The following is a 22,883-nucleotide window of genomic DNA, read 5'->3' on the forward strand; positions in this document are numbered from 1 at the left end:
ATTGCAGGAGCCACTTGGCTCTATCAAATCAGCCTGACTCGGCACTGCTCCCAACTTTCATCTGGGAACCATCCTGCGTATTGTGGATTTTCAGGAGCCAGCCGGCCACTCCCAGGCACAGGCCCCCGAACAAAAACCACGGCCCTTTTCCCTGGCAAACAAAACTCAGCTGCCCCGCTTCTGGCTGGCAGAATGCAGGAGCCACTTGGCTCTATCAAACCAGCCCGATATGTCACTGGTTCCACCATTCGTCTGGGAACCATCCTGCGTATCGTGGATTTTCAGGAGCCAGCCGGCCACTCCCAGGCACAGGCCCCCGAACAAAAACCACGGCCCTTTTCCCTGGCAAACAAAACTCAGCTGCCCCGCTTCTGGCTGGCAGATTGCAGGAGCCACTTGGCTCTATCAAACCAGCCCGATATGTCACTGGTTCCACCATTCGTCTGGGAACAATCCTGCGTATCGTGGATTTTCAGGAGCCAGCCGGCCACTCCCAGCCACAGGCCGCCAAACACATACCACAGCCCTTTTCCCGGGAAAAAAAAATCAGCTGCCCCGCTTCTGGATGGTAGATTGCAGGAGCTACTTTGTGGTATCAAACCAGCCAGACTCGGCACTGGTGCCCACTTGGGTCTGGGAACCATCCTGCGCGGCGTGGATTTTGAGGAGCCAGCCGGCCACTCCCAGCCACAGGGCCCCAAACACCAACTACGGCCCTTTTCCCTGGACAACAAAATTCACCCGCCCCGCTTCTGGCTGGCAGATTGCAGGAGCCACTTCGTACTAGCATACCAGCCCGACTTGGAAATTGTGCCACCTTTCATCTGGGAACTATCCTGCGTATCGTGGATTTTCAGGAGCCAGCCTGCCACTCCCAGCCACAGGCCCCCGAACAAAAACCACGGCCCTTTTCCCTGGCAAACAAAACTCACCCGCCCCGCTTCTGGCTGGCAGATTGCAGGAGCCACTTGCCTCTATCAAACCAGCCCGACTTGGCACTGGTGCCCCCTTTGGTCTGGGAACCATCCTGCGCGGCGTGGATTTTCAGGAGCCAGCCGGCCACTCCCAGCCACAGGCCCCCAAACACCAACTACGGCCCTTTTCCCTGGAAGTAAAACTGAACTGCCCATCTTCTGGCTGGCAGATTGCAGGAGCCACTTGGCTCTATCAAACCAGCCCGACTTGGCACTGCTCCCAACTTTCATATGGGAACCATCCTGCGTAACGTGGATTTTCAGGAGCCAGCCGGCCACTCCCAGCCACAGGCCCCCGAACAAAAGCCACGGCCCTTTTCCCTGGCAAAAAAAACTCACCTGCCCCGCTTCTGGCTGGCAGATTGCAGGAGCCACTTGGCTCTATCAAACCAGCCCGATATGTCACTGGTTCCACCATTCGTCTGGGAACAATCCTGCGTATCGTGGATTTTCAGGAGCCAGCCGGCCACTCCCAGCCACAGGCCGCCAAACACATACCACAGCCCTTTTCCCGGGAAAAAAAAAATCAGCTGCCCCGCTTCTGGCTGGCAGATTGCAGGAGCCACTTGCCTCTATCAAACCATCCCGACTTGGCACTCGTGCCCCCTTTGGTCTGGGAACCATCCTGCGCGGCGTGGATTTTCAGGAGCCAGCCGGCCACTCCCAGCAACAGGCCCCCAAACACCAACTACGGCCCTTTTCCCTGGAAGTAAAACTGACCTGCCCATCTTCTGGCTGGCAGATTGCAGGAGCCACTTGGCTCTATAAAACCAGCCCGACTTGGCACTGCTCCCAACTTTCATATGGGAACCATCCTGCGTAACGTGGATTTTTAGGAGCCAGCCGGCCACTCCCAGCCACAGGCCCCCGAACAAAAGCCACGGCCCTTTTCCCTGGCAAAAAAAACTCACCCGCCCCGCTTCTGGCTGGCAGATTGCAGGAGCCACTTGGCTCTATCAAAGAAACCTGACTTGGCACTGGTGCACCCATTGGTTTGGGAACCATCCTGCGCGGCGTGGATTTTCAGGAGCCAGCCGGCCACTCCCAGCAACAGGCCCCCAAACACCAACTACGGCCCTTTTCCCTGGAAGTAAAACTGACCTGCCCATCTTCTGGCTGGCAGATTGCAGGAGCCACTTGGCTCTATCAAACCAGCCCGACTTGGCACTGCTCCCAACTTTCATATGGGAACCATCCTGCGTAACGTGGATTTTCAGGAGCCAGCCAGCCACTCCCAGCCACAGGCCCCCGAACAAAAGCCACGGCCCTTTTCCCTGGCAAAAAAAACTCACCTGCCCCGCTTCTGGCTGGCAGATTGCAGGAGCCACTTGGCTCTATCAAACCAGCCCGATATGTCACTGGTTCCACCATTCGTCTGGGAACAATCCTGCGTATCGTGGATTTTCAGGAGCCAGCCGGCCACTCCCAGCCACAGGCCGCCAAACACATACCACAGCCCTTTTCCCGGGACAAAAAAATCAGCTGCCCCGCTTCTGGATGGTAGATTGCAGGAGCTACTTTGTGGTATCAAACCAGCCCGACTCGGCACTGGTGCCCACTTGGGTCTGGGAACCATCCTGCGCGGCGTGGATTTTGAGGAGCCAGCCGGCCACTCCCAGCCACAGGGCCCCAAACACCAACTACGGCCCTTTTCCCTGGCAAACAAAATTCACCCGCCCCGCTTCTGGCTGGCAGATTGCAGGAGCCACTTCGTACTAGCATACCAGCCCGACTTGGAAATTGTGCCACCTTTCATCTGGGAACTATCCTGCGTATCGTGGATTTTCAGGAGCCAGCCTGCCACTCCCAGCCACAGGCCCCCGAACAAAAACCACGGCCCTTTTCCCTGGCAAACAAAACTCACCCGCCCCGCTTCTGGCTGGCAGATTGCAGGAGCCACTTGCCTCTATCAAACCAGCCCGACTTGGCACTGGTGCCCCCTTTGGTCTGGGAACCATCCTGCGCGGCGTGGATTTTCAGGAGCCAGCCGGCCACTCCCAGCCACAGGCCCCCAAACACCAACTACGGCCCTTTTCCCTGGAAGTAAAACTGACCTGCCCATCTTCTGGCTGGCAGATTGCAGGAGCCACTTGGCTCTATCAAACCAGCCCGACTTGGCACTGGTGCCACCTTTCATCTTGGAACCATCCGGCGTATCGTGGATTTTCAGGAGCCAGGCGGCCACTCCCAGCCACAGGCCCCCGAACACAAACCACGGCCCTTTTCCTGGGCAAAACAAACTCACCCGCCCCGCTTCTGGCTGGCAGAATGCAGGAGCAACTTGGCTCTATCAAACCAGCCCGATATGTCACTGGTTCCACCATTCGTCTGGGAACCATCCTGCGTATCGTGGATTTTCAGGAGCCAGCCGGCCACTCCCAGCCACAGGCCGCCAAACACATACCACAGCCCTTTTCCCGGGAAAAAAAAATCAGCTGCCCCGCTTCTGGATGGTAGATTGCAGGAGCTACTTTGTGGTATCAAACCAGCCCGACTCGGCACTGGTGCCCACTTGGGTCTGGGAACCATCCTGCGCAGCGTGGATTTTGAGGAGCCAGCCGGCCACTCCCAGCCACAGGCCCCCAAACACAAACTACGGCCCTTTTCCCTGGCAAACAAAATTCACCCGCCCCGCTTCTGGCTGGCAGATTGCAGGAGCCACTTGGCTCTATCAAACCAGCCCGACTCGGCACTGGTGCCACCTTTCATCTGGGAACTATCCTGCGTATCGTGGATTTTCAGGAGCCAGCCTGCCACTCCCAGCCACAGGCCCCCGAACAAAAACCACGGCCCTTTTCCTGGGCAAACAAAACTCACCCGCCCCGCTTCTGGCTGGCAGATTGCAGGAGCCACTTGCCTCTATCAAACCAGCCGACTAGGCACTGGTGCCCTCTTTCATCTGGGAACCATCCTGCTCGGTGGGGATTTTCAGGAACCAGCCGGCCACTCCCAGCCCCAGGCCCCCAAACACAAACCGCGGCCCTTTTCCCTGGAAGTAAAACTGACCTCCCCACCTTCTGGATGGTAGACTTCAGGAGCCACTTCGTACTAGCATACCAGCCCGACTTGGAAATTGTGCCACCTTTCATCTGGGAACCATCCTGTGTATCTTGGATTTTCAGGAGCCAGCCGGCCACTCCCAGCCACAGGCCCCCAAACACATACCACAGCCCTTTTCCCGGGGAAAAAAAATCAGCTGCCCCGCTTCTGGCTGGCAGATTGCAGGAGCCACTTGCCTCTATCAAACCAGCCGACTTGGCACTGGTGCCCTCTTTCATCTGGGAACCATCCTGCGTATCGTGGATTTTCAGGAGCCAGCCGGCCACTCCCAGCCAATGGCCCCCAAACACAAACCGCGGCCCTTTTCCCTGGAAGTAAAACTGACCTCCCCACCTTCTGGATGGTAGACTTCAGGAGCCACTTCGTACTAGCATACCAGCCCGACTTGGAAATGGTGCCACCTTTCATCTCGGAACCATCCTGTGTATCTTGGATTTTCAGGAGACAGCCGGCCACTCCCAGCCACAGGCCCCCGAACACAAACTATGGCCCTTTAGTCCTGGAAGTAAAACTGACCTGCCCATCTTCTGGCTGGCAGAATGCAGGACCCACTTGGCTCTATCAAACCAGCCCGATATGGCACTGGTTCCACCATTCGTCTGGGAACCATCCTGCGCGGCGTGGATTTTCAGGAGCCAGCCGGCCACTCCCAGCCACAGGCCCCCAAACACCAACTACGGCCCTTTTCCCTGGAAGTAAAACTGACCTGCCCATCTTCTGGCTGGCAGATTGCAGGAGCCACTTGGCTCTATCAAACCAGCCCGACTTGGCACTGCTCCCAACTTTCATATGGGAACCATCCTGCGTAACGTGGATTTTCAGGAGCCAGCCGGCCACTCCCAGCCACAGGCCCCCGAACAAAAGCCACGGCCCTTTTCCCTGGCAAAAAAAACTCACCTGCCCCGCTTCTGGCTGGCAGATTGCAGGAGCCACTTGGCTCTATCAAACCAGCCCGATATGTCACTGGTTCCACCATTCGTCTGGGAACAATCCTGCGTATCGTGGATTTTCAGGAGCCAGCCGGCCACTCCCAGCCACAGGCCCCCGAACACAAACGATGGCCCTTTATTCCTGGAAGTAAAACTGACCTGCCCATCTTCTGGCTGGCAGAATGCAGGACCCACTTGGCTCTATCAAACCAGCCCGATATGGCACTGGTTCCACCATTCGTCTGGGAACCATCCTGCGCGGCGTGGATTTTCAGGAGCCAGCCTGGTACTCCCAGCCACAGGCTCCCAAACACATACCACAGCCCGTTTCCCTGGAAAAAAAAATCAGCTGCCCCGCTTCTCGCTGGCAGATTGCAGGAGCCACTTGCCTCTATCAAACCAGCCCGACTTGGCACAGGTGCCCCCATGGGTCTGGGAATCATCCTGCATATCGTGGATTTTCAGGAGCCAGCCAGCCACTCCCAGCCACAGGCCCCCAAACACAAACTACGGCCCTTTTCCCTGGCAAACAAAACTCACTCACACCGCTTCTGCCTCGCAGATTGCGGGAGCCACTTTCCTCTATCAAACCAGCCCGACTCGGAACTTGTGTCACCTTTCATCTGGGAACCATCCTGCATATCGTGGATTTTCAGGAGCCACCCGGCCCCTCCCAGCCACAGGCCCCCGAACACAAGCCACGGCCCTTTTTCCCTGGCAAACAAAACTCACCCGCCCCGCTTCTGGCTGGCAGATTGCAGGAGCCACTTGCCTATATCAAACCAGCCCGACTCGGCACATGCGCCACCTTTCATCTGGGAACCATCCTGTGTATCGTGGATTTTCAGGAGCCAGCCTGCCACTCCCAGCCACAGGCCCCCGAACACAAACCACGGCCCTTTTCCCTGGCAAACAAAACTCACCCGCCCCGCTTCTGGCTGGCAGATTGCAGGAGCCACTTGCCTCTATCAAACCAGCCCGACTTGGCACTGGTGCCACCTTTCATCTGGGAACTATCCTGCGTATCGTGGATTTTCAGGAGCCACCCGGCCACTCCCAGCCACAGGCCGCCAAACACATACCACAGCCCTTTTCCCGGGAAAAAAAAATCAGCTGCCCCGCTTCTGGATGGTAGATTGCAGGAGCTACTTTGTGGTATCAAACCAGCCCGACTCGGCACTGGTGCCCACTTGGGTCTGGGAACCATCCTGCGCGGCGTGGATTTTGAGGAGCCAGCCGGCCACTCCCAGCCACAGGGCCCCAAACACCAACTACGGCCCTTTTCCCTGGCAAACAAAATTCACCCGCCCCGCTTCTGGCTGGCAGATTGCAGGAGCCACTTCGTACTAGCATACCAGCCCGACTTGGAAATTGTGCCACCTTTCATCTGGGAACTATCCTGCGTATCGTGGATTTTCAGGAGCCAGCCTGCCACTCCCAGCCACAGGCCCCCGAACAAAAGCCACGGCCTTTTTCCCTTGCAAAAAAAACTCACCTGCCCCGCTTCTGGCTGGCAGATTGCAGGAGCCACTTGGCTCTATCAAAGCAACCTGACTTGGCACTGGTGAACCCATTGGTTTGGGAACCATACTGCGCGGCATGGATTTTCAGGAGCCAGCCGGCCACTCCAAGCCACAGGCCCCCGAACACAAACCACGGCCCTTTTCCCTGGCAAAAAAAACTCACCCGCCCCGCTTCTGGCTGGCAGATTGCAGGAGCCACTTGCCTCTATCAAACCATCCCGACTTGGCACTCGTGCCCCCTTTGGTCTGGGAACCATCCTGCGCGGCGTGGATTTTCAGGAGCCAGCCGGCCACTCCCAGCAACAGGCCCCCAAACACCAACTACGGCCCTTTTCCCTGGAAGTAAAACTGACCTGCCCATCTTCTGGCTGGCGGATTGCAGGAGCCACTTGGCTCTATCAAATCAGCCCAACTCGGCACTACTCCCAACTTTCATCTGGGAACCATCCTGCGTATTGTGGATTTTCAGGAGCCAGCCGGCCACTCCCAGCCACAGGCCCCCGAACAAAAACCACGGCCCATTTCCCTGGCAAACAAAACTCAGCTGCCTCGCTTCTGGATGGTAGATTGCAGGAGCTACTTTGTGCTATCAAACCAGCCCGACTCGGCACTGGTGCCCACTTGGGTCTGGGAACCATCCTGCGTGGCGTGGATTTTCAGGAGCCAGCCGGCCACTCCCAGCCACAGGCCCCCAAACACAAACTACGGCCCTTTTCCCTGGCAAAAAAAACTCACCCGCCCCGCTTCTGGCTGGCAGATTGCAGGAGCCACTTGGCTCTATCAAACCAGCCCGATATGGCACTGGTTCCACCATTCGTCTGGGAACCATCCTGCGTATCGTGGATTTTCAGGAGCCAGCCTGCCACTCCCAGCCACAGGCCCCCAAACACATACCACAGCCCTTTTCCCTGGCAAAAAAACTCACCCGCCCCGCTTCTGGCTGGCAGATTGCAGGAGCCACTTGCCTCTATCAAACCAGCCCGACTCGGCACTGGTGCCACCTTTCATCTGGGAACTATCCTGCGTATCGTGGATTTTCAGGAGCCAGCCTGCCACTCCCAGCCACAGGCCCCCAAACACAAACCACGGCCCTTTTCCCTGGCAAACAAAACTCACCCGCCCTGCTTCTGGCTGGCAGAATGCAGGAGACACTTGCCTCTATCAAACCAGCCCGATATGGCACTGGTTCCACCATTCGTCTGGGAACCATCCTGCGTATCGTGGATTTTCAGGAGCCAGCCTGCCACTCCCAGCCACAGGCCCCCAAACACATACCACAGCCCTTTTCTCGGGAAGAAAAAATCAGCTGCCCCGCTTCTGGATGGTAGATTGCAGGAGCCACTTTGTGCTATCAAACCCGCCAGACTCGGCACTGGTGCCCCCATTGGTCTGGGAACCATCCTGCTCGGTGTGGATTTTCAGGAACCAGCCGGCCACTCCCAGCCACAGGCCCCCAAACACAAACCGCGGCCCTTTTCCCTGGAAGTAAAACTGACCTCCCCACCTCTGGATGGTAGAGTTCAGGAGCCACTTCGTACTAGCATACCAGCCCGACTTGGAAATGGTGCCACCTTTCATCTGGGAACCATCCTGTGTATCTTGGATTTTCAGGAGCCAGCCGGCCACTCCCAGCCACAGGCCCCCGAACACCAACCACGGCCCTTTTCCCTGGCAAACAAAACTCACCCGACCTGCTTCTGGCTGGCAGATTGCAGGAGCCACTTGCCTCTATCAAACCAGCCCGACTTGGCACTGGTGCCCCCTTTGGTCTGGGAACCATCCTGCGCGGCGTGGATTTTCAGGAGCCAGCCGGCCACTCCCAGCCACAGGCCCCCAAACACCAACTACGGCCCTTTTCCCTGGAAGTAAAACTGACCTGCCCATCTTCTGGCTGGCAGATTGCAGGAGCCACTTGGCTCTATCAAACCAGCCCGACTTGGCACTGCTCCCAACTTTCATATGGGAACCATCCTGCGTAACGTGGATTTTCAGGAGCCAGCCGGCCACTCCCAGCCACAGGCCCCCGAACAAAAGCCACGGCCCTTTTCCCTGGCAAAAAAAACTCACCTGCCCCGCTTCTGGCTGGCAGATTGCAGGAGCCACTTGGCTCTATCAAACCAGCCCGATATGTCACTGGTTCCACCATTCGTCTGGGAACAATCCTGCGTATCGTGGATTTTCAGGAGTCAGCCGGCCACTCCCAGCCACAGGCCGCCAAACACATACCACAGCCCTTTTCCCGGGAAAAAAAAATCAGCTGCCCCGCTTCTGGATGGTAGATTGCAGGAGCTACTTTGTGGTATCAAACCAGCCCGACTCGGCACTGGTGCCCACTTGGGTCTGGGAACCATCCTGCGCGGCGTGGATTTTGAGGAGCCAGCCGGCCACTCCCAGCCACAGGGCCCCAAACACCAACTACGGCCCTTTTCCCTGGCAAACAAAATTCACCCGCCCCGCTTCTGGCTGGCAGATTGCAGGAGCCACTTCGTACTAGCATACCAGCCCGACTTGGAAATTGTGCCACCTTTCATCTGGGAACTATCCTGCGTATCGTGGATTTTCAGGAGCCAGCCTGCCACTCCCAGCCACAGGCCCCCGAACAAAAACCACGGCCCTTTTCCCTGGCAAACAAAACTCACCCGCCCCGCTTCTGGCTGGCAGATTGCAGGAGCCACTTGCCTCTATCAAACCAGCCCGACTTGGCACTGGTGCCCCCTTTGGTCTGGGAACCATCCTGCGCGGCGTGGATTTTCAGGAGCCAGCCGGCCACTCCCAGCCACAGGCCCCCAAACACCAACTACGGCCCTTTTCCCTGGAAGTAAAACTGACCTGCCCATCTTCTGGCTGGCAGATTGCAGGAGCCACTTGGCTCTATCAAACCAGCCCGACTTGGCACTGCTCCCAACTTTCATATGGGAACCATCCTGCGTAACGTGGATTTTCAGGAGCCAGCCGGCCACTCCCAGCCACAGGCCCCCGAACAAAAGCCACGGCCATTTTCCCTGGCAAAAAAAACTCACCTGCCCCGCTTCTGGCTGGCAGATTGCAGGAGCCACTTGGCTCTATCAAACCAGCCCAATATGTCACTGGTTCCACCATTCGTCTGGGAACAATCCTGCGTATCGTGGATTTTCAGGAGCCAGCCGGCCACTCCCAGCCACAGGCCGCCAAACACATACCACAGCCCTTTTCCCGGGAAAAAAAAAATCAGCTGCCCCGCTTCTGGCTGGCAGATTGCAGGAGCCACTTGCCTCTATCAAACCAGCCGACTTGGCGCCTGTGCCCGCTTTCATCTGGGAACCATCCTGCGTATCGTGCATTTTCAGGAGCCAGCCGGCCACTCCCAGCCACAGGCCCCCGAACAAAAGCCACGGCCCTTTTCCCTGGCAAAAAAAACTCCGCTGCCCCGCTTCTGGCTGGCAGATTGCAGGAGCCACTTGGCTCTATCAAAGCAACCTGACTTGGCACTGGTGCACCCATTGGTTTGGGAACCATACTGCGCGGCATGGATTTTCAGGAGCCAGCCGGCCACTCCAAGCCACAGGCCCCCGAACACAAACCACGGCCCTTTTCCCTGGCAAACAAAACTCACCCGCCCCGCTTCTGGCTGGCAGATTGCAGGAGCCACTTGCCTCTATCAAACCATCCCGACTTGGCACTGGTGCCCCCTTTGGTCTGGGAACCATCCTGCGCGGCGTTGATTTTTAGGAGCCAGCCGGCCACTCCCAGCAACAGGCCCCCAAACACCAACTACGGCCCTTTTCCCTGGAAGTAAAACTGACTTGCCAATCTTCTGGCTGGCAGATTGCAGGAGCCACTTGGCTCTATCAAACCAGCCCGACTTGGCACTGGTGCCACCTTTCATCTTGGAACCATCCGGCGTATCGTGGATTTTCAGGAGCCAGGCGGCCACTCCCAGCCACAGGCCCCCGAACACAAACCACGGCCCTTTTCCTGGGCAAAACAAACTCACCCGCCCCGCTTCTGGCTGGCAGAATGCAGGAGCCACTTGGCTCTATCAAACCAGCCCTATATGTCACTGGTTCCACCATTCGTCTGGGAACCATCCTGCGTATCGTGGATTTTCAGGAGCCAGCCGGCCACTCCCAGCCACAGGCCGCCAAACACATACCACAGCCCTTTTCCCGGGAAAAAAAAATCAGCTGCCCCGCTTCTGGATGGTAGATTGCAGGAGCTACTTTGTGGTATCAAACCAGCCCGACTCGGCACTGGTGCCCACTTGGGTCTGGGAACCATCCTGCGCGGCGTGGATTTTGAGGAGCCAGCCGGCCACTCCCAGCCACAGGCCCCCAAACACAAACTACGGCCCTTTTCCCTGGCAAACAAAATTCACCCGCCCCGCTTCTGGCTGGCAGATTGCAGGAGCCACTTGGCTCTATCAAACCAGCCCGACTCGGCACTGGTGCCACCTTTCATCTGGGAACTATCCTGCGTATCGTGGATTTTCAGGAGCCAGCCTGCCACTCCCAGCCACAGGCCCCCGAACAAAAACCACGGCCCTTTTCCTGGGCAAACAAAACTCACCCGCCCCGCTTCTGGCTGGCAGATTGCAGGAGCCACTTGCCTCTATCAAACCAGCCCGACTAGGCACTGGTGCCCTCTTTCATCTGGGAACCATCCTGTTCGGTGGGGATTTTCAGGAACCAGCCGGCCACTCCCAGCCCCAGGCCCCCAAACACAAACCGCGGCCCTTTTCCCTGGAAGTAAAACTGACCTCCCCACCTTCTGGATGGTAGACTTCAGGAGCCACTTCGTACTAGCATACCAGCCCGACTTGGAAATTGTGCCACCTTTCATCTGGGAACCATCCTGTGTATCTTGGATTTTCAGGAGCCAGCCGGCCACTCCCAGCCACAGGCCCCCGAACACAAACCACGGCCCTTTTCCCTGGCAAACAAAACTCACCCGCCCCGCTTCTGGCTGGCAGATTGCAGGAGCCACTTGCCTCTATCAAACCATCCCGACTTGGCACTGGTGCCCCCTTTGGTCTGGTAACCATCCTGCGCGACGTGGATTTTCAGGAGCCAGCCGGCCACTCCCAGCCACAGGCCCCCGAACACAAACCACGGCCCTTTTCCCTGGCAAACAAAACTCACCCGCCCTGCTTCTGGCTGGCAGATTGCAGGAGCCACTTGCCTCTATGAAACCAGCCCGACTTGGCACTGGTGCCCCCTTTGGTCTGGGAACCATCCTGCGCGGCGTGGATTTTCAGGAGCCAGCCGGCCACTCCCAGCAACAGGCCCCCAAACACCAACTACGGCCCTTTTCCCTGGAAGTAAAACTGACCTTCCCATCTTCTGGCTGGCAGATTGCAGGAGCCACTTGGCTCTATCAAATCAGCCCGACTCGGCACTGCTCCCAACTTTCATCTGGGAACCATCCTGCGTATTGTGGATTTTCAGGAGCCAGCCGGCCACTCCCAGCCACAGGCCCCCGAACAAAAACCACGGCCCTTTTCCCTGGCAAACAAAACTCAGCTGCCCCTCTTCTGGCTGGCAGAATGCAGGAGGCACTTGGCTCTATCAAACCAGCCCGATATGTCACTGGTTCCACCATTCGTCTGGGAACCATCCTGCGTATCGTGGATTTTCAGGAGCCACCCTGCCACTCCCAGCCACAGGCCGCCAAACACATACCACAGCCCTTTTCCCGGGAAAAAAAAATCAGCTGCCCCGCTTCTGGCTGGCAGATTGCAGGAGCCACTTGCCTCTATCAAACCAGCCGACTTGGCACTGGTGCCCTCTTTCATCTGGGAACCATCCTGCGTATCGTGGATTTTCAGGAGCCAGCCGGCCACTCCCAGCCACAGGCCCCCAAACACAAACCGCGGCCCTTTTCCCTGGAAGTAAAACTGACCTCCCCACCTTCTGGATGGTAGACTTCAGGAGCCACTTCGTACTAGCATACCAGCCCGACTTGGAAATGGTGCCACCTTTCATCTGGGAACCATCCTGTGTATCTTGGATTTTCAGGAGCCAGCCGGCCACTCCCAGCCACAGGCCCCCAAACACAAACTACGGCCCTTTTCCCTGGGAAACAAAACTCACCCGCCCTGCTTCTGGCTGGCAGATTGCAGGAGCCACTTGCCTCTATCAAACCAGCTCGACTCGGCACTGCTCCCAACCTTCATCTGGGAACCATCCTGCGTATCGTGGATTTTCAGGAGCCAGCCGGCCACTCCCAGCCACAGGCCCCCAAACACCAACTACGGCCCTTTTCCCTGGAAGTAAAACTGACCTGCCTATCTTCTGGCTGGCAGATTGCAGGAGCCACTTGGCTCTATCAAATCAGCCCGACTCGGCACTGCTCCCAACTTTCATCTGGGAACCATCCTGCGTATTGTGGATTTTCAGGAGCCAGCCGGCCACTCCCAGCCACAGGCCCCCGAACAAAAACCACGGCCCTATTCCCTGGCAAACAAAACTCAGCTGCCCCGCTTCTGGCTGGCAGAATGCAGGAGCCACTTGGCTCTATAAACCAGCCCGACTTGGTACAGGTCCCCCCTTGGGTCTGGGAACCATCCTGCGTATCGTGGATTTTCAGGAGCCACCCGGCCACTCCCAGCCACAGGCCGCCAAACACATACCACAGCCCTTTTCCCGGGAAAAAAAAATCAGCTGCCCCGCTTCTGGATGGTAGATTGCAGGAGCTACTTTATGCTATCAAACCAGCCCGACTCGGCACTGGTGCCCACTTGGGTCTGGGAACCATCCTGCGCGGCGTGGATTTTCAGGAGCCAGCCGGCCACTCCCAGCCACAGGCCCCCAAACACAAACTACGGCCCTTTTCCCTGGCAAACAAAACTCACCCGCCCCGCTTCTGGCTGGCAGATTGCAGGAGCCACTTGCCTCTATCAAACCAGCCGACTTGGCACTGGTGCCCTCTTTCGTCTGGGAACCATCCTGCGTATCGTGGATTTTAAGGAGCCAGCCGGCCACTCCCAGCCACAGGCCCCGGAACACAAACCACGGCCCTTTTCCCTGGCAAACAAAACTCACCCACCCCGCTTCTGGCTGGCAGATTGCAGGAGCCACTTGCCTCTATCAAACCAGCCCGACTCGGCACTGGTGCCCTCTTTCATCTGGGAACCATCCTGCGTATCGTGGATTTTCAGGAGCCAGCCGGCCACTCCCAGCAACAGGCCCCCAAACACCAACTACGGCCCTTTTCCCTGGAAGTAACACTGACCTGCCCATCTTCTGGCTGGCAGATTGCAGGAGCCACTAGGCTCTATCAAATCAGCCCGACTCGGCACTGCTCCCAACTTTCATCTGGGAACCATCCTGCGTATTGTGGATTTTCAGGAGCCAGCCGGCCACTCCCAGCCACAGGCCCCCGAACAAAAACCACGGCCCTTTTCCCTGGCAAACAAAACTCAGCTGCCCCTCTTCTGGCTGGCAGAATGCAGGAGGCACTTGGCTCTATCAAACCAGCCCGATATGTCACTGGTTCCACCATTCGTCTGGGAACCATCCTGCGTATCGTGGATTTTCAGGAGCCACCCTGCCACTCCCAGCCACCGGCCGCCAAACACATACCACAGCCCTTTTCCCGGGAAAAAAAAATCAGCTGCCCCGCTTCTGGCTGGCAGATTGCAGGAGCCACTTGCCTCTATCAAACCAGCCGACTTGGCACTGGTGCCCTCTTTCATCTGGGAACCATCCTGCGTATCGTGGATTTTCAGGAGCCAGCCGGCCACTCCCAGCCACAGGCCCCCAAACACAAACCGCGGCCCTTTTCCCTGGAAGTAAAACTGACCTCCCCACCTTCTGGATGGTAGACTTCAGGAGCCACTTCGTACTAGCATACCAGCCCGACTTGGAAATGGTGCCACCTTTCATCTGGGAACCATCCTGTGTATCTTGGATTTTCAGGAGCCAGCCGGCCACTCCCAGCCACAGGCCCCCAAACACAAACCACGGCCCTTTTCCCTGGCAAACAAAACTCACCCGCCCTGCTTCTGGCTGGCAGATTGCAGGAGCCACTTGCCTCTATCAAACCAGCTCGACTCGGCACTGCTCCCAACTTTCATCTGGGAACCATCCTGCGTATCGTGGATTTTCAGGAGCCAGCCGGCCACTCCCAGCCACAGGCCCCCAAACACAAACTACGGCCCTTTTCCCTGGCAAACAAAACTCACCCGCCCTGCTTCTGGCTGGCAGATTGCAGGAGCCACTTGCCTCTATCAAACCAGCTCGACTCGGCACTGCTCCCAACCTTCATCTGGGAACCATCCTGCGTATCGTGGATTTTCAGGAGCCAGCCGGCCACTCCCAGCCACAGGCCCCCAAACACCAACTACGGCCCTTTTCCCTGGAAGTAAAACTGACCTGCCTATCTTCTGGCTGGCAGATTGCAGGAGCCACTTGCCTCTATCAAACCAGCCGACTTGGCACTGGTGCCCTCTTTCGTCTGGGAACCATCCTGCGTATCGTGGATTTTCAGGAGCCAGCCGGCCACTCCCAGCCACAGGCCCCCGAACACAATCCACGGCCCTTTTCCCTGGCAAACAAAACTCAGCTGCCCCGCTTCTGGCTGGCAGAATGCAGGAGCCACTTGCCTCTATCAAACCAGCCCGATATGGCACTGGTTCCACCATTCGTCTGGGAACCATCCTGCGTATCGTGGATTTTCAGGAGCCGGCCGGCCACTCCCAGCCACAGGCCCCCAAACACATACCACAGCCCTTTTCCCGGGAAGAAAAAATCAGCTGCCCCGCTTCTGGATGGTAGATTGCAGGAGCCACTTGGCTCTATCAAATCAGCCCGATTTGGCACTGGTGCCCCCTTTGGTCTGGGAACCATCCTGCTCGGTGTGGATTTTCAGGAGCCAGCCGGCCACTCCCAGCCACAGGCCCCCAAACACAAACTACGGCCCTTTTCCCTGGAAGTAAAACTGACCTCCCCACCTTCTGGATGGTAGACTTCAGGAGCCACTTCGTACTATCATACCAACCCGACTTGGAAATGGTGCCACCTTTCATCTGGGAACCATCCTAGGTATCTTGGATTTTCAGGAGCCATCCGGTCACTCCCAGTCACAAGCCCCCAAACACATACCACGGCCCTTTTCCCTGGAAAAAATACTCAGCTGCCCCGCTTCTGGATGGTAGATTGCAGGAGCCACTTTGAACTATCATACCAGTCCGACTTGGTGCTGGTGCCCACTTGGGTCTGGGAACCATCCTGCGCTGTGTGGATTTTCAGGAGCCAGCCGGCCACTCCCAGCCACAGGCCCCCCGAACACAAACCACGGCCCTTTTCCCTGGCAAACAAAACTCAGCTGCCCCGCTTCTGGCTGGCAGAATGCAGGAGCCACTTTGCTCTATCAAACCAGCCCAATATGGCACTTGTCCCACCATTCGTCTGGGAACCATCCTGCGTATCGTGCATTTTCAGGAGCCAGCCTGCCACTCCCAGCCCAGGCCCCCAAACACATACCACAGCCCTTTTCCCGGGAAAAAAAAATCAGCTGCCCCGCTTCTGGGTGGTAGATAGCAGGAGCTACTTGCCTCTATCTAACAAGCCCGACACAGCACTAGTGCCCACTTGGGTTTGGGAACCATCCTGCGCGGTGTGGATTTTCAGGAGCCAGCCGGCAACTCCCAGCCACAGGCCCCCGAAAACAAGCCACGGCCTTTTTCCCAGGCAAATAAAAATCACCCGCACCGCTTCTGGCTGGCAGATTGCAGGAGATACTTGCCTCTATCAAACCAGCCCGACTTGGCACTGGAGCCACCTTTCATCTGGGAACCATCATGCGCGGCGTGAATTTTCAGGAGCCAGCCGGCCACTCCCAGCCACAGGCCCCCAAACACCAACTACGGCCCTTTTCCCTGGCAAACAAAACTCACCCGCCCCGCTTCTGGCTGGCAGATTGCAGGACCCACTTGGCTCTATCAAACCAGCCCGACTTGGTACTGGTGCCACCTTTCATCTGGGAACCATCCTGCATATCGTGGATTTTCAGGAGACAGCCGGCCACTCCCAGCCACAGGCCCCCGAACACAAACTATGGCCCTTTATTCCTGGAAGTAAAGCTGACCTGCCCATCTTCTGGCTGGCAGATTGCAGGACCCACTTGGCTCTATCAAACCAGCCCGACTTGGCACTGGTGCCCCCTTGGGTCTGGGAATCATCCTGCATATCGTGGATTTTCAGGAGCCAGCCTGGTACTCCCAGCCACAGGCCCCCAAACACATACCACAGCCCGTTTCCCGGGAAAAAAAAATCAGCTGCCCCGCTTCTCGCTGGCAGATTGCAGGAGCCACTTGCCTCTATCAAACCAGCCCGACTTGGCACTGGTGCCCCCTTGGGTCTGGGAATCATCCTGCATATCGTGGATTTTCAGGAGCCAGCCAGCCACTCCCAGCCACAGGCCCCCAAACACAAACTACGGCCCTTTTCCCTGGCAAACAAAACTCACTCACACCGCTTCTGCCTCGCAGATTGCGGGAGCCACTTTCCTCTATCAAACCAGCCCGACTCGGAACTTGTGTCACCTTTCATCTGGGAACCATCCTGCGTATCGTGGATTTTCAGGAGCCACCCGGCCCCTCCCAGCCACAGGCCCCCGAACACAAGCCACGGCCCTTTTTCCCTGGCAAACAAAACTCACCCGCCCCGCTTCTGGCTGGCAGATTGCAGGAGCCACTTGCCTATATCAAACCAGCCCGACTCGGCACTTGCGCCACCTTTCATCTGGGAACCATCCTGTGTATCGTGGATTTTCAGGAGCCAGCCTGCCACTCCCAGCCACAGGCCCCCGAACACAAACCACGGCCCTTTTCCCTGGCAAACAAAACTCACCCGCCCCGCTTCTGGGCTGGCAGATTGCAGGAGCCACTTGCCTCTATCAAACCAGCCCGACTCAGCACTGGTGCCCCCTTTGGTCTGGGAACCATCCTGCGTATCGTGGATTTTCAGGAGCCAGCCGGCCACTCCCAGTCACAGGCCCCCAAACACAAACTACGGCCCTTTTCCCTGGAAGTAAAACTGACCTCCCTACCTTCTGGATGGTAGACTGCAGGAGCCACTTTGTACTATCATACCAGTCCGACTCGGCATTGGGCCACCTTTCATATGGGAACCATCCTGCGTATCATGGATTTTCAGGAGCCAGCTGGCCACTCCCAGCCACAGGCCCCCAAACACAAACTACGGCCCTTTTCCCTGGCAAACAAAACTCACCCGCACCGCTTCTGGCTGGCAGATTGCAGGAGCCACTTGCCTCTATCAAAGCAACCTGACTTGGCGCTGGTGCACCCATTGGTTTGGGAACCATAGTGCGCGGCATGGATTTTTAGGAGCCAGCCGGCCACACCCAGCCACAGGCCCCCGAACACAAACCACGGCCATTTTCCCTGGCAAACAAAACTCACCCGCCCCGCTTCTGGCTGGCAGATTGCAGGAGACACTTGCCTCTATCAAACCAGCCCGACTTGACACTGGTGCCCCCTTTGGTCTGGGAACCATCCTGCGCGGCGTGGATTTTCAGGAGCCAGCCGGCCACTCCCAGCCACAGGCCCCCAAACACAAACCACGGTCCTTTTCCCTGGCAAACAAAACTCACCCGCCCTGCTTCTGGCTGGCAGATTGCAGGAGCCACTTGCCTCTATCAAACCAGTCCGACTTGGCACTGGTGCCCCCTTTGGTCTGGGAACCATCCTGCGTGGCGTGGATTTTCAGGAGCCAGCCGGCCACTCCCAGCCACAGGCCCCCAAACACCAACTACGGCCCTTTTCCCTGGAAGTAAAACTGACCTGCCCATCTTCTGGCTGGCGGATTGCAGGAGCCACTTGGCTCTATCAAATCAGCCCGACTCGGCACTGCTCCCAACGTTCATCTGGGAACCATCCTGCGTATTGTGGATTTTCAGGAGCCAGCTTGCCACTACCAGCCACAGGCCCCCGAACACAAGGCACGGCCCTTTTCCCGGGCAAATAAAAATCACCCACACCGCTTTTGGCTGGCAGATTGCAGGAGCCACTTGCCCCTATCAAACCAGCCCGACTTGGCACTGGAGCCACCTTTCGTCTTGGAACCATCCTGCGTATCGTGGATTTTCAGGAGCCAGCCTGCCACTCCCAGCCACAGGCCCCGAAACACAAGCTACGGCCCTTTTCCCTGGAAGTAAAACTGACCTGCCCATCTTCTGGCTGGCAGATTGCAGGAGCCACTTGGCTCTATCAAACCAGCCCGACTTGGCACTGGTGGCCCCTTTGGTCTGGGAACCATCCTGCGTGGCGTGGATTTTCAGGAGCCAGCCGGCCACTCCCAGCCACAGGCCCCCAAACACAAACTATGGCCCTTTTCCCTGGCAAACAAAACTCACCCGCCCCGCTTCTGGCTGGCAGATTGCAGGACCCACTTGGCTCTATCAAGCCAGCCCGACTTGGTACTGGTGCCACCTTTCATCTGGGAACCATCCTGCATATCGTGGATTTTCAGGAGCCAGCCGGCCACTCCCAGCCACAGGCCCCCGAACACAAACTATGGCCCTTTATCCCTGGAAGTAAAACTGACCTTCCCATCTTCTGGCTGGCAGATTTCAGGACCCACTTGGCTCTATCAAACCAGCCCGATATGGCACTGGTTCCACCATTCGTCTGGGAAACATCCTGCGTATCGTGGATTTTCAGGAGCCAGCCTGCCACTCCCAGCCACAGGCCCCCGAACAAAAGCCACGGCCTTTTTCCCTTGCAAAAAAAACTCACCTGCCCCGCTTCTGGCTGGCAGATTGCAGGAGCCACTTGGCTCTATCAAAGCAACCTGACTTGGCACTGGTGAACCCATTGGTTTGGGAACCATACTGCGCGGCATGGATTTTCAGGAGCCAGCCGGCCACTCCAAGCCACAGGCCCCCGAACACAAACCACGGCCCTTTTCCCTGGCAAAAAAAACTCACCCGCCCCGCTTCTGGCTGGCAGATTGCAGGAGCCACTTGCCTCTATCAAACCATCCCGACTTGGCACTCGTGCCCCCTTTGGTCTGGGAACCATCCTGCGCGGCGTGGATTTTCAGGAGCCAGCCGGCCACTCCCAGCAACAGGCCCCCAAACACCAACTACGGCCCTTTTCCCTGGAAGTAAAACTGACCTGCCCATCTTCTGGCTGGCGGATTGCAGGAGCCACTTGGCTCTATCAAATCAGCCCAACTCGGCACTACTCCCAACTTTCATCTGGGAACCATCCTGCGTATTGTGGATTTTCAGGAGCCAGCCGGCCACTCCCAGCCACAGGCCCCCGAACAAAAACCACGGCCCATTTCCCTGGCAAACAAAACTCAGCTGCCTCGCTTCTGGATGGTAGATTGCAGGAGCTACTTTGTGCTATCAAACCAGCCCGACTCGGCACTGGTGCCCACTTGGGTCTGGGAACCATCCTGCGTGGCGTGGATTTTCAGGAGCCAGCCGGCCACTCCCAGCCACAGGCCCCCAAACACAAACTACGGCCCTTTTCCCTGGCAAACAAAACTCACCCGCCCCGCTTCTGGCTGGCAGATTGCAGGAGCCACTTGGCTCTATCAAACCAGCCCGATATGGCACTGGTTCCACCATTCGTCTGGGAACCATCCTGCGTATCGTGGATTTTCAGGAGCCAGCCTGCCACTCCCAGCCACAGGCCCCCAAACACATACCACAGCCCTTTTCCCTGGCAAAAAAACTCACCCGCCCCGCTTCTGGCTGGCAGATTGCAGGAGCCACTTGCCTCTATCAAACCAGCCCGACTCGGCACTGGTGCCACCTTTCATCTGGGAACTATCCTGCGTATCGTGGATTTTCAGGAGCCAGCCTGCCACTCCCAGCCACAGGCCCCCAAACACAAACCACGGCCCTTTTCCCTGGCAAACAAAACTCACCCGCCCTGCTTCTGGCTGGCAGAATGCAGGAGACACTTGCCTCTATCAAACCAGCCCGATATGGCACTGGTTCCACCATTCGTCTGGGAACCATCCTGCGTATCGTGGATTTTCAGGAGCCAGCCTGCCACTCCCAGCCACAGGCCCCCAAACACATACCACAGCCCTTTTCTCGGGAAGAAAAAATCAGCTGCCCCGCTTCTGGATGGTAGATTGCAGGAGCCACTTTGTGCTATCAAACCCGCCAGACTCGGCACTGGTGCCCCCATTGGTCTGGGAACCATCCTGCTCGGTGTGGATTTTCAGGAACCAGCCGGCCACTCCCAGCCACAGGCCCCCAAACACAAACCGCGGCCCTTTTCCCTGGAAGTAAAACTGACCTCCCCACCTCTGGATGGTAGAGTTCAGGAGCCACTTCGTACTAGCATACCAGCCCGACTTGGAAATGGTGCCACCTTTCATCTGGGAACCATCCTGTGTATCTTGGATTTTCAGGAGCCAGCCGGCCACTCCCAGCCACAGGCCCCCGAACACCAACCACGGCCCTTTTCCCTGGCAAACAAAACTCACCCGACCTGCTTCTGGCTGGCAGATTGCAGGAGCCACTTGCCTCTATCAAACCAGCCCGACTTGGCACTGGTGCCCCCTTTGGTCTGGGAACCATCCTGCGCGGCGTGGATTTTCAGGAGCCAGCCGGCCACTCCCAGCCACAGGCCCCCAAACACCAACTACGGCCCTTTTCCCTGGAAGTAAAACTGACCTGCCCATCTTCTGGCTGGCAGATTGCAGGAGCCACTTGGCTCTATCAAACCAGCCCGACTTGGCACTGCTCCCAACTTTCATATGGGAACCATCCTGCGTAACGTGGATTTTCAGGAGCCAGCCGGCCACTCCCAGCCACAGGCCCCCGAACAAAAGCCACGGCCCTTTTCCCTGGCAAAAAAAACTCACCTGCCCCGCTTCTGGCTGGCAGATTGCAGGAGCCACTTGGCTCTATCAAACCAGCCCGATATGTCACTGGTTCCACCATTCGTCTGGGAACAATCCTGCGTATCGTGGATTTTCAGGAGTCAGCCGGCCACTCCCAGCCACAGGCCGCCAAACACATACCACAGCCCTTTTCCCGGGAAAAAAAAATCAGCTGCCCCGCTTCTGGATGGTAGATTGCAGGAGCTACTTTGTGGTATCAAACCAGCCCGACTCGGCACTGGTGCCCACTTGGGTCTGGGAACCATCCTGCGCGGCGTGGATTTTGAGGAGCCAGCCGGCCACTCCCAGCCACAGGGCCCCAAACACCAACTACGGCCCTTTTCCCTGGCAAACAAAATTCACCCGCCCCGCTTCTGGCTGGCAGATTGCAGGAGCCACTTCGTACTAGCATACCAGCCCGACTTGGAAATTGTGCCACCTTTCATCTGGGAACTATCCTGCGTATCGTGGATTTTCAGGAGCCAGCCTGCCACTCCCAGCCACAGGCCCCCGAACAAAAACCACGGCCCTTTTCCCTGGCAAACAAAACTCACCCGCCCCGCTTCTGGCTGGCAGATTGCAGGAGCCACTTGCCTCTATCAAACCAGCCCGACTTGGCACTGGTGCCCCCTTTGGTCTGGGAACCATCCTGCGCGGCGTGGATTTTCAGGAGCCAGCCGGCCACTCCCAGCCACAGGCCCCCAAACACCAACTACGGCCCTTTTCCCTGGAAGTAAAACTGACCTGCCCATCTTCTGGCTGGCAGATTGCAGGAGCCACTTGGCTCTATCAAACCAGCCCGACTTGGCACTGCTCCCAACTTTCATATGGGAACCATCCTGCGTAACGTGGATTTTCAGGAGCCAGCCGGCCACTCCCAGCCACAGGCCCCCGAACAAAAGCCACGGCCATTTTCCCTGGCAAAAAAAACTCACCTGCCCCGCTTCTGGCTGGCAGATTGCAGGAGCCACTTGGCTCTATCAAACCAGCCCAATATGTCACTGGTTCCACCATTCGTCTGGGAACAATCCTGCGTATCGTGGATTTTCAGGAGCCAGCCGGCCACTCCCAGCCACAGGCCGCCAAACACATACCACAGCCCTTTTCCCGGGAAAAAAAAAATCAGCTGCCCCGCTTCTGGCTGGCAGATTGCAGGAGCCACTTGCCTCTATCAAACCAGCCGACTTGGCGCCTGTGCCCGCTTTCATCTGGGAACCATCCTGCGTATCGTGCATTTTCAGGAGCCAGCCGGCCACTCCCAGCCACAGGCCCCCGAACAAAAGCCACGGCCCTTTTCCCTGGCAAAAAAAACTCCGCTGCCCCGCTTCTGGCTGGCAGATTGCAGGAGCCACTTGGCTCTATCAAAGCAACCTGACTTGGCACTGGTGCACCCATTGGTTTGGGAACCATACTGCGCGGCATGGATTTTCAGGAGCCAGCCGGCCACTCCAAGCCACAGGCCCCCGAACACAAACCACGGCCCTTTTCCCTGGCAAACAAAACTCACCCGCCCCGCTTCTGGCTGGCAGATTGCAGGAGCCACTTGCC

The sequence above is a fragment of the Zonotrichia albicollis genome, chromosome W, assembly GCF_047830755.1.
Source record: "Zonotrichia albicollis isolate bZonAlb1 chromosome W, bZonAlb1.hap1, whole genome shotgun sequence".
Taxonomy (NCBI): Eukaryota; Metazoa; Chordata; class Aves; order Passeriformes; family Passerellidae; genus Zonotrichia; species Zonotrichia albicollis.